At 44.8% G+C, this 27,683-nt stretch overlaps 1 protein-coding gene across 8 annotated transcripts in view; it reads right to left on the bottom strand.

Moving 5' to 3' along the window:
* LOC138736041 (transcriptional repressor CTCF-like) overlaps positions 1 to 27,683 on the bottom strand; it is a 332,424-nt gene that overhangs the window by 128,379 nt on the left and 176,362 nt on the right. The window lies entirely within an intron of this gene.

The raw sequence follows: 27,683 nt of genomic DNA, 5'->3' as shown, positions 1-27,683 counted from the left end.
TGGTCCACGAGTCCATCCTGCTCAAATACACCGATAAATGTACAAACTTTGTATGCTGTTGGAGGGTGGAAGGAAGCAGGAGCTCCCATAGGAAATCCACAGGAACACTGGGAGAATGTACAAACTCCTTATAAACAGCACTGGATTCAAACTCAGGTAACTGGCCCTGTAATGGAGTTGTGCTAATTGCTACATTAACCATGTCACCATCTATTTCAAGAGTTCTGCAATGCCCAAATCATTGAACCGAATCTTGGACAGATCTCATCTGGGTCCCATATTCAATCTGGGACATTGTATCTCAGTAAAACATTGATGGTTATGTGATGCAGTTTCCCCAGAATAATACTGGTCCTTAACTTATGCAAACAGGCTCCATAAATGTGGCTTGTTCTCTCTTCTCTTTATCAGGTTTGCTTCTGTTTTGGCCTTCAATCCTCCAAGAACTTGATATCAAGAGGTGGCCTACCCCAGGGGTGAACGGTAGTTCCATGGGAAGGGGGTGGCTAATTAGATGTTGGACGATCTTAGAGAAGATGCCAGTGAAAAAGAAGGGCAAGAAGTAATCGGGTTTGAGCTTGGAAGGAGGGAGGTCTTTTGAACAAGATTTGATCTAAGATAGTAATATCTCTGCAAAGGAGTGGAAGAGCAGCTCCCTGCTGAGCCCCAGTCCTTCTTTCTCCTCTTCCTTCTTCATGCCAAGAAACCAACCAGATATTAGGTGGCAGTTCCTGCTCACACTTGACCCATTCCATTATGTATTTCACCCTTCTGATGAATGCTGATTCTCTATCAAATGTTTCTTCATCAAACGTAGGTCAGCACACCCTCATTGATTGGTAGATAAATGGACACTGACTCAGACTTCACAAGTTCCTTTTGTTCATTGAGAGAACCTGTAGCTGCCCACCTCCTCTCAGAATGTTCCAAGGTGCTTCAGTGCATTTGGAGGCACGTCAAACAGCATTCACCACCACAAGAAAGAGGTTGAGTGCAACACACAAGCGTGCTGGAGAAACTCAGCATCCATAAGAAGTAAAAGGGTAATGTTTTGGCCCTGAGTCCTGCATCAGAAAGAACTCAGGCTGATGAGGAGCTCAGGCATGAAATGTTGGCTACCCTTTACTTCCTCTTGAAGCTGCGGACGTGACCTGCTGAGTTTCCCCAGCATAAATGTGTACTGCAGACACCATCACATCATAGGAAGTATGGATGGTAATTGTTGAGAAGTAGACTTCCAGAATCAGAATTAGAATTTATTGTCATGAAATTCGGTGTCTTTGCAGCAGCATCACAGTGGAAATGTACATATTATAACTATCTTCCAACACTGCTATAAAAAAATTAAAATAATAGTGGATGAAAAGTACGGCAGTGTCTGTGGTTCATTGATTAATCAGGAATCTGGTGGCAGTGGGGAAGAAGCTGTCCTTGTGCCGTTGGGTGCTCGTCTTTAGGCTCCTGTACCTTTTCCCCAATGGTAGCAGAGTGAAGAGGGCCTGGCCTGGGTGGTGGGGGTCCTTGAGGTTTGAGGCTACTTTTTTTAAGACACCGTCTTATGTAGATGTCCTCGATGGAGTGGAGTCTGGTGTCTGTGATGTCGCAGGCCGAGTTAACAGCCCTCTGGAGTTTATTCTTGACCTGAGAGTTGGCGCCTCCATACCACAGTGATGCTCTCCACGGTCCACCTGTAGAAGTTTATGAGAGTCTTCGGTGACGTACCGAATCTCCCCAGACATCTCGCTTCTTTTTAAAACTGAACATCTTTGGCAAAATTGTGCGACAGGAGGGAGATAGATCAGTCAGTTGTGTGGTATCACACCAACAACCTTGCACTCAATGTTAGCAAGACTGAGGAATTGATTGTGGATTTGGTGAAGGGGAAACCAGGAGAAAACAAACCAGTCTTCATTGAGGGGGGTCAACAGTGGAGGGAGTAAAGAACTTCAAATTTCTGGGTGTTAACATCCCTGAAGACCTATACTGGGGCCTCCATGTTGATGCAATCATGAAGAAGGGTCGCAAGTGGTTATACTTCGTGAGGAGTTTGAGGAGATTTGGTATGTCACCAAAGACTCTTGTAAATTTCAACAGGTGTACTGGAGCATTCCAACTGGTTGCATCACTTACTAGTATGGAGGCGCCCATGCATAGGACAGAAAAAGGCTACAGAGGGTTGTAAACTCGGTCCATGCCATCATGGGCATTATTTTCACTCAATTAAGGATATATTTAAGAGGAAGTATCTCATGAAAGCAGCCTCTATCATCAAGGTCCCTTGCTACCATGCCCTCTGCTCACTGCTTCCATCAGGATGGAGAACAGGAGCCTGAAGACGACCATGGCACAACAGCAGTTTCTTCCCCTCCGCCATCAGATTTCTATAGGACAATGACCTATAAATACTACCTCACTTTTTTTTGTCTTCTTTAGTACTAATTATTTAATTTTAAATAGTGAATTTACCGAAATGTAATTTATAGCAATATTTACACCTGCAATGCACCAACCCAACAAATTTCATGGCATGTTCATGACAATAAACCTGATTCAAACTGATTCTTTTCCAAACAGGAGAGTGGACTGTGTGCAACAGGTGCCATGTGGTCAATGACTGGAGCACTCAATGGCAACGGCACAGACTACTTTGATACCCAGCATAGAATGGCCTTGAATGAGCGCAATTTATTCCACAGGGAGAGCAAACTGACCCCAAGGGACCATTCAGAAAACTGATAATAATGATAACAAGTTCATTTCCATACAATAAAGTATACTCAGGGTGGTGGGCATGTGAAACGAGCTGCCTAACAAAGTGGTAGAGGCAGGCACATCGGCTTCCTTGAAGAAGCACTGGATGACTGCATAGACGGGAGGGACATGGAGAGGTCTGGAACTAATGTGGGTGTGGAACAAAAGCAGGAGGGCACATTGATTGGTATGGATAAACTGGACTTCTTGCTCTGTTCTGTGCTGTAGAACTCTACAACCACGATTATGGTGAACAAACACATAAAATCCTTACTTGCTGCAGCCATAAAGGCACTTTTTAAAAAAGTAAATTCAACTCCCACAGTATACAAATTTAATAATCCTTCAATTAGCCAGCAAGGAAAAAGATAATAAATACAAAAGATAGATGGACAACAAAGAAAATGGCATTACAATTGGTATAGCCTCATGTATGGCCAAATGAAGGTCACTCATTTTGGAGGAACCTTGTATCCCATCTTGCCAGCCTCCAAACAAACGGCACCAATTTCTGTGAACACTCCCTCCCAACACGCTTCCCCTCACCACTCTGTTTCCCTTTCTCCTGCACCCCACCCCCTTCCCTTATTTCTCTTATCAGAGAGTGTCCATTCTTACCCCTCTGCCCTCTTCACATCACTTCTCAGCTTCTTCTACTACCCCCCCCCACCCCACTGGCCTCCTCATATATCCATGTTACTTCTTACCCGGTAACCTGTGTTCCTCCCACTCCCCCTTGCCCCACCCCACCTTTTTTTGTTATTCAGGCACCTGCCTGATTCTTGACCTTTGCGAGGTAAGAATAGTGAGGGCTCCAACAAGTAAAGAATGATGTGGATTGTGCGAATGTAGTAACGGAACCAAAGACAGGCCCAAGAGGAGAGCCGTAGGAGCCAGCAGTATCGACAGCCAAGTTCTAGGAGCATCCTAAGTTATGCTATAGCTGACACCCTTTCCCGTAATAGGCAATTCGATTTATTGCTAAGTAAGTTACAATCATAACATGCACCTATCATTGAAACAGAAATTTAGACTCATTGTTTACTCAGTTAAACTTGTAGATAATCAACCTTTATCTTGCCAGTAAGTAGATTTTTATAACTGCCATTCTGCAATCAAAACAGTAAAATGAAGTCCATTAAGTTTCTGTAATCATGTCCAATGAGAGTATAAAGAGTATAAAGCCTGCACCTAAATCATGCTTAGGTGATCAGCTTTGACTGGTCTCCCAATGAGCATCAGTCTCAATAAATCTCCCATTGTATTCGGTTTCCTCCTACACTGAGGCCTGTAACGCCGATGGCTCTTTACTTCCCGTGGATGCTACATGATTTGAGGAGTTTCTCCTGCAGCATTACAATAGTGCAGACGCTCCCTTTGTGGAATGGGAGCAGTCCATGAATAATGTAACAAGGGGAGCGATAGGCTCTATCAATAACCACGAAGTCGAGAGCAGGGGAATGATGGGCTTTAATAAACATAAGACTTTGGCTGGTCCGGATCCAGGTACGGAAATGCTGGAAGGGTGGGGCTGGGGGGTGGGGGGTGGGAGGGAGGTCAGCCTTTATGACCAGGTCATAAAGGGTGGAGACATCAGCCTTATACATACAACAGCACACAGGTAGGGAATAATGTACAAGGAGGAAACATATCACTACAGGGAGGTTCAAGGGCCTGATAGCTATTGGAAAGAAACTGTTCCTCAGACTTCAGATTTATTGTCTGAGTACATTCGTGACATCACATATAATCCCAAGATTCTTTTTTTTTTGCAGGCAAGGCAGAATTACCACTTACTGGTAGTGAAAAAAAACTGCACAGCGTATACATTTAACGAATAAAGAACTGTAAACAGGTAACGAATGTAAACAAACTGTGCAATTCAGAGATAATTTAAAAATCAATAAAGTGCATAAGTTAAAGTCCTTAAATGAGTCCCTGATTGAGTTTCTCATTGTGGAGTCTGATGGTAGAGGGGATCGCAGCTGTTCCTGAACCTGATGGTGCGAGTCTTGTGACACCTACGCTTCTCTCCTGATGGCAGTGAGAACAGAGTAGGTGCTGGGTGGTGTGGATCCTTGAGGATTGCTGTGGCTCTCTGAAGGCAGCACTCCCGGCAGATTGAGGGAAGAAGCTGATTGGAGCGAGAGGTCAGGTGACCTGAGGAGCAGCAGTAGCAGCAGTTAGAATTTTTTAAATGGGCCAGGCAGCAGCAAGAAGGTGATTGGAGGAAGAAGCTGAGTGTCCCTAAAAATGTGATGGACTGCAGTCATTGAGGGAGTGGACTGAGTCAGAGTGGCCTGAGTAGAAATTGAAGTAAGAAAGGGGCACCCTTTTTAAGGAACAATAAGGATTCAGGAGGTAGGCACAGGTAAGGGCAGGTTTTATATATCATATATTTTGTTCCTCTAGTCATAAACAGTGGGAACGGCAGGTGTGATGGATTATTTTATATTATATATTACGTATAGATATGTTTTTGGAAGATAGATTGTGGGGTCTCACACAAACATTTCAAAACAGATCTTATTTAAAATGCCGGAGTCAATGAGAATTGGAGGAGCATATCTGCAGAGAGATAGCAGACAGCTACTGGAAACATAAAGCTGTGATAGTAAAGGGATTTTAATTTTCTGCATATTGACTGGGAGTCCCATAGTGTAAAAGGGCTGGATGGTTTGGAGTTTGTCAAATGTGTTCAGGAAAGTTTTCTAAATCAATATATAGATCTACCAACTACAGAGAGTGCAATACTGGGATCTTCCAATTGGGAATGAGACAGGACAGGTGACAGATGTATATGTAGGGGAACATTATGGGTCTAGTGATCATAATGCCGTTAGTTTCAAGTTAATTATGGAGAAGGATAAGTCTGGGCCTCAGGTTGTGATTCTAAATTGGAGAAAAGCTAATTTTGAGGAAATAAAGGATTTAGAATCTGTGGACAGGAATAAATTGCTTTTTCAGGCAAGGATGTATGAGGTAAGTGGAAGACCTTCAAAGGTGAAATTTTGAGAGTACAGAGTCAAGATTAAAGGCAACATTAGCAGACCTAGGGAACTTTGGTTTTTGAGGGAGATTAGGAATCTGGTTTGGAAGAAGAGAGGTGTAAAGCAGGTATAGACAACATGGAGCAAATGAGGTCCTTGAGGAGTATTAAAACAAATGCAAGAAAACTTCAGGAATGAATCAGGGAGCAAAAAAAAAGACAAGGTTGCTTTGGTAGATGATGTGAAGGAAAGTCCTCAGGGTTTGTAAAGGAATATTAAAAGCAAAAGAGTAAGGGACAAAATTGGACCTCTTGAAAATCAAAATGGTTGTCTTTGTATGGAGCCAAAAGAGATAAGGGAGATCTTAAATGTTTCTTTTCCATCGGTATTCACTCAGGAAACAGGCCACACTACTTCCTAGTTTTTTTCCAAACTTGGAAATGTTCCATTAAATCCCTCAACATCACCAATAGTGCTGGGTTCCAGCACTGAACCCAGCAATATCCCTCTACTCACTGCCAGACATTTAGTATAGGACCCTTGTATCCAACACTTTGGTTCCTGCCTGTCAACTGGTTCTCGGTCTACAGGAGTATGTTACCCCTAATCCCATGTGCTTTAATTTTGCATGATGATCACTGATGTAGACCCTTGCAGAAACCTTCCTGGAAGTTCAGATACCTGACATTTGTTGGGTCTCTCCCATCCACTCTACTAATCACCCTCCACATTCATTGGTCTCCCCCATCCACTACACCAGTTACACCCCAAAGCTCTCTGCCATCCACTCTACTAGTAGACACACCAAAATGCTGGAAGAACTCAGCTGGTCTTTTCAGCTTCTCCAGGAGACAAAGATATATTGCTGACGTTTCAGGCCTGTTCGCTCTTTCAAGGAGATCTACAGGGAGCGCTGCTATCGGAGAGCAGCACCAACCATCAAAGAGCCTCACCACCCAGCACACACTCTATTCTCACTGCTGCCATCAGGAAAGAGGTATAGGTGCCACAAGACTCGCACCACCAGGTTCAGGAACAGCTGCTATCCCTCCACCATCAGACTTCTCAACCACAAACTCAATCAGAGACTCATTTAAGGTCTCTTACTTGTGCACTTTATTGATTTTCTTTTTGATCTCATTGTATTGCACAGTCAGTTTGTTCACAGTTCTTTGTTTGTTTACATGTTTTACGCTGTGTAGTTTATATTTTGCACTTCGAATTAGTGGAAATTCTGCTGTGTGCCCGCAGGAAAAGGGAATCTCGGGGCTGTATGTGATGGCATGAATGTACTCTGACAATAAATCTGAAATCTGAAAGAAAAATCAGATCAAAAAAATTCAAACAATGGTGAAAGAATTTAGACCAACAAAAGGTGTTAATTGGATAAGGGACTCGGTCAAATTTATCATGTCTGTGTGAAAGGAGACAGGGAATGGAGAAACAATGGGGAAGGAGGGGTTTAATGAAAACCAGAGAAGTTGATATTAATGCCATCTGGTTGGAGGGTGCCCAGTTGGTGTTCTTCCTCCAATTTACAGGTGTTCGCAATCTGGCAGTGCATGAGACCAGAGGCCGACATGATAGCAAAGGAATGGATACAGAACTGAAATGGGTGGCCACTGGGAAATCCTCTCCTCTACATCAGAGAGACTGGATGCAGTCTGGGAGATCACTTTGTTGGGCACCTTGGCTCTGTCCGCGGCAATAGCGTGGATCTCTGCAGCCTATCCTGTTTCATCCACTCTTCCCTGAAGGCCGGTGGAATTGGAATGAGAGATTTGCGGCCATTATCAGGTGGGGCCTTGGTGTCAATTAATGTACTCCCCATATCACAAGAACTGCAGAAGTATTGGCAATGTCAATAAATCCCTTGGCGGTGGGTGGGGGGGGGGGGGTGTCCCAATGTGATGACACAATTGGGGTTAGGGCGTTCAATATAAATGTTCCCCTCGATCACAGGGCCACTGTGATTACAGCCAAGACCACATCTTCCATTATGTTGCCTTAATGCTATGTGTTAATAACTTCTTCTCACATGCAGGTTGTAAAATAGGTTTAAACACTACAGAAAGCTCACAAACTTTGAAAGGAATTTATAACCAGGTATGATTACATTGTTGTAAGTGTGACCTTGGGCGTTATATCAACAAGTGATTTTAAAAAAAACTAGAGATGGAGGAAATCATCGATTCACAGAGGCAAATCCTCATGAATTCTTCTCTGGATTCCCTATACAGGTAAATTGATCTTCTGTAGGTGTGAAAAGAAACGGCCCCCTTCTCAGCCCTGCTGCTCTACTTCATTCAGTACATCCCCCTTACTAGGAAACAATGAAGCACACTGTCAGTTTAGTTTCTGGATGAATGCACTTGGGCTCAGTTAACAGATCCCAACTGGTTGGAACATCAGTCTTAATGTTTGTGCCCCAGACCCTTCAGTTCAGGGGAAGTCCTACCAAGTGAGCCACAACCTTCACTGGAGGGTAACATCATCTCCAGCACCTTGTACAGAATTACTTAGTTCTTTGGAACTCTACATACGTACACATTCTCACATGCACCCTGCCCGACCCACCAGCGGCCCTCCGATACACACACCTACACACGCATCCTCCCCCACACGTACACACACCCAAACATACATCATCCGCACACAGACCCAAATGCGTCTTATTCCCCGCACATAAACACCCAAACACGCAGCAACCCCCACACATACACGTATCATCCCTCACATACACACCCAAATACGCATTATCCCCACACGTACACACCCAAACACGCATCATCCCCACACGTACACACCCAAACACACATCATCCCTCACACACACACCCAAACATGCATCATCCCCACATGTACACACACCCAAACACACATCATCCCCACATGTACACACACTCAAACTCATCATCCCCACATGTACACACACTCAAACACACATCATCCCCACATGTACACACACCCAAACACTCATCATCCCCACATGTACACACACTCAAACACTCATCATCCCCACATGTACACACTCAAACACACATCATCCCCACATGTACACACACTCAAACACACATCATCGCCACATGTGCACACACCCAAACACTCATCATCCCCACATGTACACACACTCAAACACTCATCATCCCCACATGTACACACACTCAAACACTCATCATCCCCACATGTACACACACTCAAACACATATCATCCCCACATGTACACACACTCAAACACACATCATCCCCACATGTACACACAACCAAACATGCATCATCCCCACATGTACACACACTCAAACACTCATCATCCCCACATGTACACACACTCAAACACTCATCATCCCCACATGTACACACAACCAAACATGCATCATCCCCACATGTACACACACTCAAACACACATCATCCCCACATGTGCACACACTAAAACACGCATCATCCCCACATGTACACACACTCAAACACTCATCATCCCCACATGTACACACACTCAAACACACATCATCCCCACATGTACACACACTCAAACACTCATCATCCCCACATGTACACACTCAAACACTCATCATCCCCACATGTACACACACTCAAACACTCATCATCCCCACATGTACACACACTCAAACACTCATCATCCCCACATGTACACACACTCAAACACACATCATCCCCACATGTGCACACACTAAAACACGCATCATCCCCACATGTACACACACTCAAACACTCATCATCCCCACATGTACACACACCCAAACACACATCATCCCTGTAGCAACACATCAAACAAGTAGAGCGTGAGATTGAAGTGGAACTTTAATCAACCAAGAAACCCAACGCAGCCTAGCCTCTAGCCAGGAAGGTCAGAAGTATTGAATAGTTGATTGTCTCACCTTTATATAGTGAGTGGCCACAGATGGCACCCTGTGGCCAAATGATGAAATGGCAGGTATCCATACCATCACATTCTTCCCCCCCCCTTAAAGAATTTTGAGCTCCCCCCATCTATATATATGCATCACAGTCCCCATCTATACATTTTTACATAGTCAGTTTCACTGGGGCTCTTCTCTGTCTCAAGGACTTTCTCTGGACGGGCTCGGGTGCTGCCCGGGGTGAGGGCATGGGCGAAAGTAGGGTTATTGTTTGGAAGTGTCTGCTCAGCAGGGTCCGGGGTCAGGGGTGGTGAAAACACATTGTCCTGGGGCCCCGGCGATAACATCACAGTCCCGGGCGTTCTTGGTGCCGATGTTCTTCTGCGACCCCCGCCAATGCGAGGTCCCGCGTGGACACCGAGTCCTGTCTTCCATCAGGCTGTACTCCGCGAAAGCACACTGCGGGGTTACGTGCAGCAGCTGCCCCTTTTCGACAATCGGATCCGTCTTTTGCGTCCTTCCATGGTTCCGCATGAGCACTGGCCCTGGCGTGCTCAACCAGCTTGGCATCGCCGTGCCCGATGTAGATTTCCTTGGAAAAGGGAACGGGGGGGGGGGGTGGGTCATATTCGTGGCAGTACATAACAGTGACCATATCATCCGCAAAGCGTCTGACAGTACTTCTTGCCATCTTGTTACTGGGAGGCCTTTTGATTTTAGCATTAGGACCGTCCTCCAGATGGTGCCATTTTCCCTCCCTACTTGCCTGTTACCTCTGGGGATGCAGCTCGTGGAGCCACTCATCACAATCCCCCTCTCCAGCTGTACCTCTGCACTCATAAACGCCGCCCCCCCCCCCCACCCTCCGTCAGTGTGTATGTAATTTGGGTAACCGCACACGCTGAAAATGGGTTGTAGGCTGCAGACACATCAGAGCAGGGAATGGCAAAGGTGTTAGAAACAGAATTACCTTTAAAGAAATTGCTCGATACAAAAATTGAGAACAAAGAACATTTATTATACAACAATGCAAAGTTGGGTGCTTCCCCTTACCCTGGGAATACACACATACACTGCGGCTCACCCAACTTTTATACAGTCAATTTCAGTCTAGGAATACCCTCCCCCCTTACATTCTTCTGCCCCCTGGATGGGTTTGGCATTAGGCAATCCTGCCTGCCTACGTGCAGTTTCAGTGGACTTGGAGGACCAGGGGGTATCCTGTCGGTGTCCTCTCATGTCATTATCCCCATTTTCCTTATTCACAACCTTGCCCTTGTCCCCATTCACACCTTTCCAACTCTCAGACTACAGTCCCTTCATATGCAGAGTTCGCTAATCCTGTCTGGGTTTACTAATTAAATATGCCTAACTTGATAAATCTGTGTAAGGCTTACTAATTATATATGTAGAACTGGCTAATACTTCTAAGGTTTTCTAATTATTTATGCAACAAGCCTTGCTAATTCTATCTGGGGCTTGGAGACCCTTATCTCGTTCAGACTAACTCTACTTCTATCATCAATTGTCTGTCCTTATCTCCTTCAGTTAGTGAACTTGCTGATTCTCTAGGAGATTCTTATCTTACTCAGACAGTGTCAGCTTCCTGCCTTCTAATATCCATGTCTCATGTTGTTTGTACTGGCTTCATTCATTTACTTATGTATCAATTTTATTTTCTTCATGTTCATATTGCAATATCAGTTTTTCTCATCTCTCACAAAGGGAACCTCAAAAACTCATCTATCACATTCAAAAAATACACATTCCTGTTTGAGGATGGGAGCAGCCTTTTAAAATCGAGGCCAAGGCGCTCGAATGGCCGGGTGGCTTTTATGAGGTTGGCCTGGGCCAGGCAGTAGAACTGTGGCTTACACTCCACACAGATGTGGCAGCTCTGGGTAATTGACCTTACTTCTTCCACAGAGAACAGGTAGTTGTGTGTCCTTACAAATGGAACATCCTTGTGTGAGAGATGGGAAAATTGATCTAAAATTATGAACATGGAAGAAACTAAAATTCATCAGTTAATGGCTGTAACCAGTACAAACAGGATGAGCTTGGGGATTAGGATGCAGGAAAGCAGAGTCAGCACGATTAACATAAGAATCTTCTTTGTAACAAGAGCCACCATAAGACTAAGAAAAGGAATGGTAAGGTACAATAGAATGTAGGAAGTTGAGGTAGTCTGGATCAGATAAAGGTCTCCTAGCCCTAGATAGAAGTACCAAGTCCTACATATCTAATTAGCTAACCTTACACAGATTTATACATATTAAATTAGCCAACCCTAGATAGGATGAGTCAACCCTGCATACCAAGAGATTGTAGCCCCGAGAATCAGGAAGGTGTGAATAAGGACAATGACATGATGGGACACCCACAGGATCCTGGTCCTCCAAGTGTACTGAAACTGCACGTAGGCAGGAAGGATTGCCTATGCCAAACCCATCCAGGGGGCAGAAGAATGTAAGGGGGAGGGCACTCTGATACTGAAATCAACTGTATAAAAGTTGGGTGAGCCCCAGTGTATGTGTGTGTATTCCCAGGGTAAGGGGAAGCACCCAACTTTGCATTGTTGTTGTAATAAATGTTCTTTGTTCTCAATTTTTGTCTCGAGCAATTTCTTTAAAGGTACTTTAATTTCTAACAAATGGGGGCTCGTCCGGGATCACACTCCCTCCACTGACAGAGTGCCCCGACGATGAGAGTAGGTGCACCCCGGTTGATTCAGCTGGACTCACGGGCGATGGGTGGCTGGTCAGTGGAAGAAGCGAGTGATATCCGAGAAGAGGCATTAAGAACAAACGACGGGAGGAAGCACGCTAGAGCTTTGCTACTCGAACTCGGTAAGAGGAATTTTACTTGCCTATAAGTATGGGAATAATGAGTAGCAAGGAAGAGAGTCCTGGTTCAGGATGTGAACACCAGATAGCTACGTACAGCCCGCTTGGGTTGATGTTATCTGAGTGGGGCACGGGAAAGACCCGTGGGAAAGACAAACTGACAATGGTCAGGTATTGTTGTATTGAATGGGTTAAATGCCCGGTTAAAGGGAGCTCCGTGTACTGGCCAAAGTTCGGATCCGAGGATGAATGGATGTGTCAAGCTTTGAACATCTGGCTCTATCAAAACCAGAGAGACAATGTTGAGAGCAGGGAATATGCAGCCTGCTGGCTCAAGGGACCCATTGAACAACTGGTTTTGAATGAGAAAGAACTCAGGGATAAGAGAGAGGAGGAACCTTTTGTCCCTGAATCACAGGGGTGGGATGTGTTACATTCCCTCCCTCCACCTTATGTTCCTCCTATGCCGGCTCCTATCTTTCCTTCCCCTCCTATGACCTACCCTTCTGCACCTCCCCCTCCTCCCCCACCACTAGAGAAGAAAGAAGAGAACCGGAGTGGTATGGTGACTCGCTCACAAAGCGCTCGATTACCACCTCCGTTGACAGGAGAGATAGAACATTGTAATTCAGAACAGCGTGAGATCCCTCAGGAAGAAGGGGCAGAACCCTGCGATTCACTTCTCAGGGAACAGGAACACAAATCTATGAAACCAGAAATCAGCTGGATGCGACCCCTGCGGGAGGTTCCCGAGGGAGAAGGTCTTGGGTTCGTAAATGTGCCCCTGACCAGCACTGAAGTACGTAATTTTAAGAAAGAATTAATCTCCCTGATAGAAGATCCCCAGGGATGTGCCGAACAGTTAGACCAATTTTTGGGACCAAACCTGTATACTTGGGAGGAATTAACATCCATCTTTAAGACTCTGTTTACCTTAGATGAGCGGGGAATGATCCGACAGGCAGGCATTAGAGTATGGGATAAGGAACACCAAGGGGGGCACGAGGCGACCCCTGGAGAAGTCAAATTCCCCCTCACAAAACCTAATTGGGACAAAAATACCAGTGGTGGCCGCACACTGATGGAAGAATACAGGATTAATTTGATCAAAGGAATCAGGGAATCTGTCCCCAAAGGACAGAATTTCAAAAAAGCCTTTGAGGTTCCCCAAGGTCCCGAGGAGATCCCCTCTGCATTTCTCAATAGATTGCGCACGGCAATTCAACAATATGGGGGTCTCGACATAGAATCTCCAGCAGGGGAACAATTGGTTCTAACGGGTTTTGTTACCAACTCAGCACCAGACATCAGAAGAAAGCTACAAAAGACAGAAAATTGGCACGAGCAAGGAATTACCCAGCTACTGCAGATTGCTCAGAGAGCATTTGTCCAGAGGGCAGAGGATAAACAAAAAGGGAAAGCTAAAATTTTAATACAAACAGATAAGGATTACTGGCCAACTTCTGTACGCGGTGTGGGGAGCCACGGGTGGGGAGGTGGGGACCCCAGCAGGTAGAGGAGTAGAGGAGGATTCCGGGGACGACGTGTGCCCCCTAAAAATTTTGGGAGAGATTGGGAAACAGGACCTCTTATCTGTTTTCACTGTAAAAAAGAAGGGCACTTTAAAAAGGAATGCCCACTGCGAGCAATGGACACACGCTCCTATGCCCTGATGGAAGCTGATTACGAATAGGGGGGTCACAGTTCTCAGCCAATACACACCGTGGGGCTGCACGGAGAACCATTAGTTAATTTATGCATAGGACCCCACAGTGATAAGATGATATTTTTAGTCAATTCTGGAGCCGCCCGATCTAGCGTTCTACACCAACCCCACGGGGTTAAAATAGAAGGGACAGTTACAGTTTCTGGGGTGGGAGGACGAGACTTTCCAGTCCCAGTATTGCGAGAGGTCAGAATTCAAATGGGAGATAAGATCATAATTGAGGATCTTCTATTACTTCCCCAAGCCGGAGTATGCTTGCTAGGAAGGGATTTACAGGACCAACTGGCTATCGGTACTCGACCTTTACAATCAGGCATTGGAGTACAATTCTATGTTTTAAATGAGGAAGATCGCAAACTTATAAATCCAAGAGTATGGGCAGGAAAGGGCAATAGAGGAATCCTCGATATTCCTCCACTACAAGTCTCCTTAAAGGATACTCAACGAATTGTTAGACAGAAACAGTACCCGATTCCGATGGCTGGCCGAAAAGGTTTACAGCCCGTAATTGACCAGTTGATTCAGGACGGTATACTCGAACCCTGTATGTCTCCCTTTAATACCCCGATTTTACCTGTTCAAAAACCAGACAGCACCTACCGCCTAGTACAGGATTGAGGGAGCTTAACAAATTCATTCTTGCCCGTCACCCGGTTGTACCCAACCCCTATACCATCATGAATAAAATTGACCCCCATAATCAATGGTTTAGTGTCATTGATCTCAAGGATGCATTTTGGACTTGTCCATTAGCTACAGAGAGCAGAGACATGTTCGCCTTTGAATGGGAGAACCCCTTTACTGGCCGTAAAAACCAATACCGGAGGACTGTCCTTCCACAAGGCTTTACAGAATCGCCCAATTTATTTGGTCAAGTCCTAGAACAGGTATTAGATGAAGCTCCTCGGAGAGAAAATTGCCAACTCATACAGTACATGGATGACTTGCTAATTACAGCAAGAACTTATGAATTAGCTAAAGATTTTACGGTAGCACTTTAAAATTTTTTAGAGAAGAAAGGTCTGAGAGTCAGCGAGTCCAAACTACAATTTGTGCAATCTGAGGTCAAATACTTAGGACATCTAGTGAGTCAAGGAACCAGGAAAATTAGCCCAGAGAGAATAACTGGTATTATACAGATTCCCCCTCCCAAAAATGCCCAGGAACTCAGGAAATTCCTTGGGTTAGTGGGATTCTGTAGAATCTGGATGGAAAATTATTCTAACCTGGTTAAATTCCTTTATGATAAGATTCCCAGTATAGGAACCGAAACCCTTGACTGGACGGATGAAGAGATCAAAAATTTTAACTCTGTTAAACAGTGCCTTACGCGTGCCCCAGTTTTAGCGCTACCCGACCTAAATAAACCTTTTGATTTATACACTAATACCAAAGCTGGGGCAGCCACTGGAGTGCTCACCCAAAGCAGGGCAGGCTATAGACAACCAGTAGCTTTCCTGTCAAAGCTTTTAGACCCCGTTTGTCACGGCTGGCCAGAGTTTATACAAGCCATAGCAGCCACTGCAATTTTGGTTGAAGAAGGATGAAAGATTACTTTCGGCGCCCCTATGATAGTTCACACCCCTCATACAGTCCGCAATATTCTATTGCAGCGGGCTGGAAGGTGGCTCACGGATTCGAGAATTTTAAAATATGAAACGATCCTAATGGACAGCAATGATTTGACCTTACTTACAACCAAAACTCTCAACCCAGCAGCCTTCCTCATCTCTCCAACTAATGACCAATCCTCAAACGATTTAGAACATGTGTGCTCAGAGGTTATTGACTTACAAACCAAAATTAGGGAAGACCTAACCGATGTCCCTTTAACTGAAGGAGAAAGATTGTTTATTGACGGCTCTTCACGTTGTATTGCAGGAACCCGCTATAGTGGGTATAGTATAGTGGACGGTAAACAGGAACTACTGATCGAAGCTGGTCGCCTCCCTGGTCATTGGTCAGCACAATCCTGTGAGCTATATGCCCTCTGTAGAGCACTCCACGAACTAGAGAGCAAGGTAGGAACGATCTACACTGACTCTAAATATGCTTTTGGTGTAGTCCATACCTTCGGTAAGATATGGAAAGAAAGAGTGATGATAACTGGCAAAGGACAGAAGTTAGCCCATGAACAGTTAATTACCCAATCCCTAGAGGCTTTAACACTCCCATCCGAAATTGCCATTGTACATGTGCGGGGACACCAGACTGTTAACAGTTCTGAAGCTAGAGGAAACAGGCAGGCTGATGCAGCTGCCAAACAGGCAGCATTAGCAGAAAAGATTCACATGTACCAGCTACTGCCCACACCGATAGAGATTAAAAAGACCCCCATCTTTTCACGGGAAGAGGAGGTCTCAATGAAAGATAAGGGATTTTTCCAGACTGCCGACGGGTTGTGGTGGACAGTAGACGGACGGCAAGTCTTTAACAAAGCCATAGCCCGCCAAGTCATAGATCAGCTACATCAACAAACACATTGGGGAACCCAGTCCCTTGTTGATACCTTTGAACGTTTCCTTCACTGCCCTGGCATATACAATATTACTAAACTCGCTACTAGATCTTGTCCCATCTGTCAGAGGGTCAATAAGAAATCGATGCGCCAAGTAATACCTGGCGGTCGCGACATTGCCGTTCGCCCGTTCCAGCGCATACAAATAGACTTCACTGAACTTCCTAAAATTGGTATTTACAAATTTCTCCTCATCCTGGTTGATCATTTTACACGATGGTTTGAAGCTTTTCCCACCCCGAATGATCGCGCCAGCACTGTTATCAGAATACTCATTGAATGTGTCATTCCACGATACGGTATGATGCAGACCATTGATTCAGATCGAGGTACGCATTTCACCTCTCAGATTCTCCAGGGTGTCTGCAAGAACCTAGGAATAGACTGGCAACTACATACCCCATGGCATCCCCAAAGTTCGGGTCGAGTCGAACGTATGAATCAAACGTTGAAACTTCAACTCACCCGACTTCATGAAGAGACTGGTCTTTCCTGGATTAAATCGTTACCATTAGCCCTGATTAGAATTCGGACAGCCCCTCGTAAAGACCTTGCAGTCTCACCGTACGAGATGATGTTTGGGCTTCCATTTATGGGGTTCCACACTGATTCTCCCATCCCCGAGGCTAATGACCAATACATTTCAAAATTTTTACAAGGGCTTTCTACTTCAATCCACGACTTGAAATAAAAGGGACTATTAGCCCAAACTCCACCCTTAGACTTTCCTATACATTCTATTAAACCTGGTGATTGGGTTTATGTAAAAGCATGGCAAGAGGATCAACTAAAACCAGCCTGGGATGGTCCCTTCTGTGTACTTTTAATTACAGACACCGCAGTAAGAACAAGAGAGAAAGGCTGGACCCACATGCAAAGAATCAAACCAGCTTCTGAACCACAACATCACAACACACAGATTCAACCCTCAACCTGGCGTGCAGTTCCTCATCCTTCAGATGAGGAACTGCGCCGTGACAGAGTGCCGTAATGTTACATTTATTGTTGTATTTTTTTAACTGTTTATACATTTATTGTTGTATTTTCTAACGGTTTATACATTTATTGTCGTATTTTTTAACTGTTTATACATTTATTGTTGTATTTTAACTGTTTATTTTTTAACTGTTTATTCATTTATTGGGGTATTGTTTGTTAACTGGATATGTCACTTCAGTACTCGCTATGTTTTAAGTCCTCCTGGAATAGGGGCAGCAGAGGTTACAATTGTGATACTTTACAGTGTAGACAGGGCATAGATTTAGGGCAATTTTAATACGGACCAGGGGGAACACAGTAGCGATAGTCAGTTAACAGCCTACATAGTGATTAATCAATGTACATTCCACACACAGGGAGAGACTCACAGGCAAGCTGCAAAATACAATAAATTAACGAGAAACAACCCCCCCCCCCCCCCCCCCCAGCTTGGTCTCTTTTCATCACCCCGTGAAGGGGAGCACCAGTTACCAACAACGTGAGCTGCTTGGCACCTCAATATCAGACTCCAGACAGCCTTCGGAAATCGGTGGCCCTAGGGTTCGGGGCTGAAGAGGACATCAGATACTAGCCACAATTCAACGGAACCGCCTGACTCTCGCTACTCGTTCGCTGCTGAAGGCAGCGTTTCTCATAGACTGCTACTCGTTCGCTGCTGAAGGCAGCGTTTCTCATAGACTGCTACTTGTTCGCTGCTGAAGGCAGCGTCTCTCACAGACTTCGTCAGGACAATGCTTACAAAAGTCGGGTGGTTAAAAGACACTGCTTCAATATTTCAACGTGAATCTGCCCATGCCCATGTTCAGACGTGGCAACTTCGGACTGATGTGGGATGGACTAGACTCTTTACTGAAATCAACTGTATAAAAGTTGGGTGAGCCCCAGTATGTGTGTGTATTCCCAGGGTAAGGGGAAGCACCCAACTTTGCATTGTTGTTGTAATAAATGTTCTTTGTTCTCAATTTTTGTCTCGAGCAATTTCTTTAAAGGTACTTTAATTTCTAACACTTGTAACTCCCAGTGCCCTAGCTCATCGTGGAGGCTCTATAGCTGGGACATAGGATTGCTGGCGGTGGGGGCTCATTAAGTTTCCCTGGCCTGTACTGGATGTCGTAATCTTATGTTGACAGCTCTATTCTCCAGCGCAAGATCTTGTCATTCTTAATTTTCCCTGTTCTGATTATCAAACATGAAAGCCACGGATTTTTGATCCGTGACGAGGGTAAAATATTTCCCAGCCAGATAGTGCCTCCATAAGAGCTTGGGCCTCCTTCTCCACTGACGGCGGCCACTGGCCTTCCTGCCTGATTGAGAGTGGGAGCCAGGCAACATCCGAGGCGTCACTCTTCACCTGAAAAGGGAGTGTTTCATCCACTGCTCTCATGGTAATTTTAGCTGTGTGGTCCCGAATGTCTGTGAATGCCCGGACCGCTTCTTGGGACAGAGGAAAAGCTGAGGCTTTTATCTATCTACATACTTGGGCACCCACTGCGCATAATTTCTGGGTGTGGGGAACAGGGAGGTCCATGAGTGGGTGCATGCGGGCAGGCTTTGAGGCTATTTCCCCCGTTCTGTACTATATACTCCAGTCGTACCAGTTTCTTTACCCCAAACACGCACTTATTCTTGTTATGTTAGGTTCCGTTCTTTTGCTGCTTTGAAAAATCTTTCCAGATTAACATCATGGTCCCTCTGCAAGTGTCCACAAATGGCGACGTTGACTAGGTATGGGAAAACAGCCTCCAGGTGGTAGTCGTCCACCAGGCGGTCTATCTCCCTCTGGAAAATCGAAACTCAGAACGGGAGCTGGAGGAACTGGTACAGCCGGCCATCAGCCTCGAATGCTGTAAAAGGCCTGTCTCTCTCACCTATCAGTATCTGGTGGTACGCAGCTTTGAGGTCTATGGCTGTTCACCATATCTGTAATGCGAGGGAGGGGGTAAGCATCTAACTGCGTAAACTTGTTGATGGTTTGGCTACTGCTATGTTCTATAATGCCCTCCTGCAGTAATCTGCACACCTCAGCCCTCATGAATGCCCTATCCTTGAGGCTATACCTCCAGCTCTGGGGGGCGATTGGTTTACAGTCAACAGTGAGATGTGTGAACAGTGGTGGGCTCTCAATATTTAAGAGTGACAGATTGCAGTTCTAGCGGGATTGTGGCCCGTTATGGACAAAGGTTAAACTCTCCAGCTGGTAGCAGAAATCCAGCCCTAACAGTACTAGGGCGCAGAGCTGTTCAAGGACCAGCAGTTTGTAATCCCTGTACTCCCTTCCATTAACTCACAGCAACACTACACAGTACCCCTGTCCTGTTCCCGAGCGACTGTTCGAGGCTAAGAGGATCTGATGTTATCTGTGACCCACATTCCACGACCGTTCTGTGATCTATAAAGTTCTCTGTGCTGCCACTATCAAACAAGCAGCTAACTTTATGTCCATTTACTCTTACATGTGCTGTGGCGTCTGCCAAACTGTGTGGACTGGTCTGATTTAGTTGGAGTGTACCTAGCGTTGTCTCCTCATATTCGTCCTCTCCCACGATGTTGTCCTCAGCCCGGTGTCCCTTCTGGTCCAAATGGCACTGTGAAAAGATCTGCTGCTGGAGAAGAAGCACTTTCTCGCCTCTCATTACCATACGAAAAGGGTCTGGCGGGAGCCCGAGGGCTTTTGCATAATACCCCCAGCTTTCCACCTGTGGAGCCTTGTCTTTAGCTGGGTAGCTATTTGTTCTGACCACAGACCAAGCACTTCACGGGGACTCGAGCCGCAGCCAACTCGGAATTAATTGTTCCCCCCCCCCCTCTCTCTGAGGGGCTCGTGAGTCTCACAGGGTGGGGTTTGGGGACCAGGCACTGGGGGGTCGGTAGCAAATTCTTGTAGATCCTGGTTAACATTCTCCATCACTTCGACAATCGTCATCGCCTCCTCCAGTTGGCTTTTCTTTCTCAGTCTGCCTGATTTCTGTGACCTGACTCCTGCCGGGAACAGACTCATGCAAAACATGTGCAGGTTCTGTTCCCCAGTGAAGTTCGGGGACAGGCTGCCCTTCTCGGCTCCGCAGTCAGGCCGGTCCGGCCTTAGGTGCGGGAGGGGAGACATTCAGTCACCGCCGCTGCGACGGCAGGTAACAGTAATGCGTTGGCAGTTCTCCGGGCATCATGCTCCTGTGCCCGGCTCTGGAGTGGCTGCATGTCAATATACTGTATATTCAACAGGCTGGTGTCTCGAACAACAATGACAGGCGCAGAGGCTTTCAACAGGAGGGAGGGGGAGAGAGAGAGAGAGAGCCACCGCATTTCCCTATTAAAACCTTTTGCTAACCCAGGTACAATGAACCCGGCTGTGAGAACCGGTGCTGATTTAGAGAAAGTGCCCAATACACACGCAGATCTTTAAAACTAGCCCAATTGTGCGTGAACCCCGCCCAACGGTCAACTTTAACAGGCAGGTCACAATCTCACTGCTATTATCACACGCCGCTGCAGACATCCTCTCTCACACACACGCCCTTCAGCCCTGATCTCCTGCGTCCGTCTCTGTCAATCCTTTCTCCCTCCGACCACCGACATTCCAATGCCTCAAGTGTTCACCATTAGAACAAAAGTTAAACGCATTCAATTATACTTCAATCCAGTACTGTTGCTTTAAATCCTCTTTCAAGTGAGCACCTTGACTCTTCTGATCCGGAATTCCATCATATTGAAGTTGCTCTGTGGCGGGGTGAAATGCAAATTAAATTAATTAGTTTCTCAAGTTACTCGCGAGAGGTAATTTAATGATCCTGGAAGCGACGAGTTTCCACCCAGAATGTTATTGCCAGGTTAACCTGGCTCACACTGGCTGGCCCACTGAGCTCATTTTGGGACGGCGGTCCTTGGAAGTGTGACTGAGCCACCTGGTGCCCAAAGTGTAAACTAGGACACATCCATGCCATGCTGAGAAACGCTGAGCAGAAAGTTAGATACAGCACGGTAACAGGCTGTTCAGGCCCACGTCGCCCGAATACAGCCAAGTGGCTAATTAACCTACTCACCCCGTGTGTCTTTGGAATGTGGGAGGAAACTACAGCACAGGGAAAACCTATGTGAGAGATAATAGAATATAGGAAGTAAAGCTAGTATGAACGAAATAAGGAATATTAGACTAGACGAGAGGAAGTTAAGTAAGTGCTGAGCAGGGATGAATTCCGATAAGTGTGAGGAAGGGTTACGCAAGTTTCATAGAATAAGAATTAGCAAGTTCTGATATATAGTAAGTCCTGGGGGTTGAGATGTGTGAATAAGGACAAAGGCAGATTCATGAATAAGGACAATTGCCAAACCAATCCAGGAAGCAGAAGAATGTTGGGGGGGGGAGGGTACCTCTACACTGAAATGAACTGTATAAAAGTTGGGTGAGCCCCAGTACGTGTGTGTATTCTCAGGGTAAGGGGAAGCACCCAACTTTGCACTGTTGTACAATAAATGTTCTTTTGTTCTCAATTTTTGTCTCGAGCGAAATCTGTGAAGGTACTTCTGTTTCTCACACCTAGAAACGTACAGAATGCGGTGAATTCAAACCCAGGTCGTTTCTGGGGGGGGGTTAAGACAACAGCTTGAAGCAGAGTTCCAACACCTTGCCTGAACTCAGCCTAGGGAAGGGCTTCAAATTCACTTGAAGCCCTCAATCACTCCAGTGAGAAAGCAGTCTCAGCCAGGAACAGTTACAGGAAAATTAGGTTGGGAAGACATCAGCAGGGAAGGGGGCCATTTGTCCCATCAAATTCATGCCTCGTATAACAGCCCATATCAGTACTATTCCCCAAAGCCCTTCACATCCTCTTCAGTGACCCTGGGTATCCCTTGCTCCAGCTTTGAAAGGGTGAGTCACTGCTGAGTACAGCTGGGATGATTGTTAACAATAAGTCGCAATAAATGTGGAAAGACTCGAGAAATGGTGCACTGAGCCCCAACGTGGACAAGGCAGATTGTAGACTTCAGGAAGATCAGGGATGATCACTCTGCACAACACATTAATAGCTTCGTGGTGAAGAGAATGGAGAGCACCAAGTTCCTCGGAGTCCACTTAAGAATGGACCTATCCTGAACACATCTGTGAGAGATGAGTAAACTTGACATGAAAATATGAAAGATGGGGAAATATGAAAGATGGGGAAAGATGGGGAAACATGGAGTGATGGATTAAACCAGTATGAACAGGCTAAGCATGGAAATTAGGATGCAGGAAGCAGAGTCAGCCTATGTAAGATAAGAACCTTCTAGCCCACCGTATGAATAAGATAAGGAGAGGCAAGGAATAATAGAATGTAGGAAGTAGAGGTAGTCTGGGTGAGATAAGGGTCTCCTAGCCCTAGGCAGAAGTACCAAGTTCTACATATATAATTAGTAAGCCTTACACAGATTTATCAAGTTATGTATATTAAATTAGTAAACCCTAGACAGGATTAGCGAACTCTGCATATGAAGAGACTGTAGCTCTGAGAGTCGGAAAGGTGTGAATGGGGAAAAGGGCAAGGTTTGTGAATAAGGACAATGAGGATAATGACATGAGAAGACACCGACAGGATACCCCCTAGTCCTCCAAGTTCACAGAAACTGCACGCATGTAGGCAGGAAGGATTGCCTATGCCAAACCCATCCAGGGGGCAGAAGAATGTAAGGGGGAGGGTATTCCTAGACTGAAATTCACTGTATAAAAGTTGGGTGAGCCCCAGTGTATGTGTGTATTCCCAGGGTAAGGGGAAGCACCCAACTTTGCATTGTTGTAAAATAAATGTTCTTTGTTCTCAATTTTTGTCTCGAACAATTTCTGTTAAGGTACTTCTATTTGTAACACATCCATTACCCGCATATCTACTCTGGACCCCTCTGCCTCTATGTGCACAAGGACAGATTCCCCTTGTCCTCACTTATCATTCCACCAGCCTCCAAGTCCAACATATCCTCCTCCGCCATTTCTGCCACCTACTATGTGATCCCACCATCAGATACGAGCATCGGATTGGAGGATCAATCCACAGAACTGTAAAAGTGGCAGAGAGGATCACTGGGGCCTCTCCCCACCCCAATAATGATATTTACCAGGATTGTTTAAAGAGAGCTCACAAAATCAGTGAGGACCCCTACCACCTCACACAGCACCTTCCAGCTACTGCCATCAGGAGGTACAAAAGTATGAGACCCAGAACCATAGGTTGAGGAACAGCTTCTTCCCACAAGCAGTGAGACTGCTGAATGACTGATGAACTGCTATTTAGGAATAACATTTATGTATACAGATTCTGCGTAGAAGTATTGTTGGTCTGTATGTGTGTTTGCATTGTTTTGCACTGTGCACAGAGAACAGTGTTTTGTTGGGTTGGATTGTAACAATCAGATGATGAACTTGAGCTGCATTCTAGTTATCTTACTGACATTTGAGGCTTTGCATTCTCATGGTTATAAGATGAAAATTCTGAAAACCACACCATTGTGCAGCACCTTTCTGAATTGGGTTCAGAATGGTATCCAAAACTCGACCCCATGAGGTGAAGAACCTGTCTGACCACTGTGAGAAGGCAGTAAGCCTTCAGTCCTGCAGCAGGAGTTGGTGGATGACTGGAGTCTGGGATGTTGTCTTCCTGGAGGATGGTCAGAGATCACCCTTGGAGTATTGCATCTGTTCTGGTCATCTTATTACAGGAAGGATATAGAAGCTTCAGAGAGGGTGCAGAGATTTAATGAGATGTTTCCTGGAATGGCGAACATGTCATAGGAAGCAAGGTTGACAGAATTGGGGATTTTCTCTTTGGAATGAAGGGTGAGAGGTGATTTAATAGAGGCATACAAGATTAAGGCGAGTAAAATTTAGGGGAGAGATCATCAAAGACTTAGATACATGAGTGTAAGAAAAATAGAGGATTATGGGTACAAGGTAGGGAAGAATTAGCTTATTGTTGTGAGCTTTTTATAGGTCAGCACAGTATCATGGGCCAAAGGGCCTGTATTGTGCTGTTATGTTCTTTATTCTAATAGGGGAAAAAAGAGATGAAAACAGAGATAGTGTAATAAGGCAAGGGTGGGAGAGAGCAAGGGGTAGGGAGGGAAAAAAAGTGATTCCATCCCCCTATTACCCATACATTTCTCCCACCCAAACTCCTCCCCCAGATATTTCTCCCACCCATCCCTTCTTTTTCCACCTGTCTGTCATCACTCTCCTAATGGTTTCCATTAATTTCTTGACTTATCAGATTCAAGCACTTTTAACCTGTGTTGTCATTTACCACTATCTCTGCCTCTTGTGCTCCATGCTTTTTTCCCCATTATCTGCCTCTGCCCATCATCCACCTGCTGTTGTCTCCCAACCTGACTTCTTCCATCCATCTTCCTCTGCCCCTCCTCAGTTCACCAATCGCATACACACCCCATAATACCAGCTATCTTCCCTCTCCACTCTCAGTCTGATATTGCTCGACCTAATGAGCTCTTTCAACACGATTTTTTTCCGCATTAAACACAACAAATTCATGCATAATTTTTGAAAGTTTTACTGAACAGTCGAAAGAACGTAACAGAGGGAATGCATCAACTTCAACAATTCCACTTTTTTAAACAGCCAGTAACTTTTAAGATTATTATTAGGCTCATAATGACAAAAAACAGGAAAGACAAAGATTATCATCAGTCTGAATTTCATTTCACGAGACTATGATCTACAAATTGTTACCAGGCAATTATACCAAATTGTATCCTTGACCAATGAACTAGATGGAGGGGAAAATGACATCAGGCCAAATAAGATCCCAAACATTTTGCACTAATACCCCAAGCAAATTTATACTCCCAGAGAATCATTTTGTGATCATAGCTACAGAATATGCAAGTAAATTCAAAGAACTGGAGAAACATTACAGTGCAAGGTCTACAATGAAGTTGAGGAAGGATTTTTAATGTTGCACAGCACAATTCAACAAAGATCAACTTACGTCTCACTGCTTCATGGTATTTTCAAAAACACCCAAATGCGCTTCAAATAAGAAAATATCAATCCAAGTTGTTTTGCAAAGGAAGATTTCCCAAACAATAAAAGAATTGACTGGATGGTGAGGTGGGCATGAATTCCCAGTCTTAACTGAATGAAGGAAGTAACAATGCCAGAAGCATGAAAGAACTTTGCTTTAACTTGACATGTTTGTGTTAATTATATTTTACCAATTACAAATGTCTCCTGAATTTATACTTTACAGCCAAGTTAAAATCTGAGCAACAACGAAAGACAGATGCTCACGTTAAGGGGGCTGACTTCCTAGAGAACTGTCTGTCCCACAACTTTCCATAAGCAAAGTGGTGCCATCTCTGCAAGTATCCAAAAAACACAAGTTGAAAGAAAAGTTTTTTTTTTAAATCTCTTTACCTTTGTTTCACATAAATTCTGTGGGAGAGAATTTTATTTCAGGACTCAAATTTTTGGTTAGTAATTTGTGAATTTTGTAAGGGCAAATGTTCATGACTCAAACAGCCAAATGCAAGGTTGCCCTGCACAAATAATTTGAAAGAGTTCATTGGAGACACACGAGAGACTGGAGATGCTGGAAAATGAAGCTAAGCCTGCTGGAGGAACTCGGTGGGTTGACCAGCATCTGTGGGAGAGTGGATGAAACATTCCTTCCTGAAACCTCAACCATTTTTTAGCCCACTGATGCTGCTCGACCCACTGAGTTCCTCCAGGTGACTGTGTCTTGAAAAGTTAACAATTCTTCCAAAGAGTAATGTGATTCAGGGAGAAAAGTGAAATGTTTAAAGGGGAAGATAAGAAGGAACTTCTTCATGCAGAAAGTGGCAAGAGCGTGGAATGAGCTGCCAGTGAACGCAGGCTCCATTTTGACAATTAAGGTAAATTTGAAAAGGTACATGAATGAAAGGAGTATGGAGGGCTATGATCCAATTGCAGAACATTGGGACTGGGCAAAATAATAGTTTGGCAGACTAGATGGGCTGAAGGGCCTGTTTCTATGCTGGAGTTTTCTATGGCTCTTTAAAAATATGTGGCATTATTGATTAAAATCCAACTGAAACAACCTTCAGAGAATTCATGGTGAAAAGGAAAGAGTTAAAGACAACTACTGAACAAAAGATCAAGGCCAATGCCTTGATAAGCAATTATGGGAAGGAAGAACTGAGAGATTGGATGATGAATGATAATTAAATCAACATTTCACACCCTAACCAGCAACATATATCATGAATGCTTTAGCCAATATTAGATCTCACTCGATCAAACCTGCTCACTCGCGTGTTTGAAATGTCTTGCACCATCACTTCCAACTGCCAGCTCTACAAATTATGCTGGTGCAGACTGATAATTCTTCCATTTTTAGAAAAAAAAAATCTCCTTTCACTGCTAAAAACCCTTTATTTCATTACAGTCCATGTTATTCATTGTACATCTAGGGCAAGGGGGTCAGGGACATGCATTTCAGGATTCTTATGCTGTACTATCAGAATATCTGCGGACTCTCCAAGTTTGGGAGAACGAACAAGAACATTAAATTCTGAAGAACAGACACTTGTCCCCAGAAAGAGCATGGAACGGCATTAAACTGCTGGAACCTGCAGGATATTTATATTTCCCCAAAACCTGGATGACTTATCATTCTCTGGAACCTAGATAATTTTCCTGTTCCTAATAGTAAAGTTGGGATCAACTCAGATGGCCCTGTACAGCATATGGATCTGTCGCTGAAAAATGTGTTCTATTCGGGTCATGAGCAATGGAGCCGAGTCAGCAGGTAACTCTATGCTTATTCCCCAACTGGAACACATTGCTTAGAAACTCATCCATATGTTGCACAATGGCAATTTGCAGAATTCAGTTCCATTGGAGCGAATGGTACCAAATTTCAGGTGGAGTAGGACGGGCAGTTTCTACTAGATAATCACAATTTTTACTAGCATCAAGCATCGAACGACTATCATCAATTCTTATTCCAATCT

The sequence above is a fragment of the Narcine bancroftii genome, chromosome 6, assembly GCF_036971445.1.
Source record: "Narcine bancroftii isolate sNarBan1 chromosome 6, sNarBan1.hap1, whole genome shotgun sequence".
Classification (NCBI taxonomy): domain Eukaryota; kingdom Metazoa; phylum Chordata; class Chondrichthyes; order Torpediniformes; family Narcinidae; genus Narcine; species Narcine bancroftii.
This window is presented reverse-complemented; position numbering and strand designations above follow the sequence as displayed.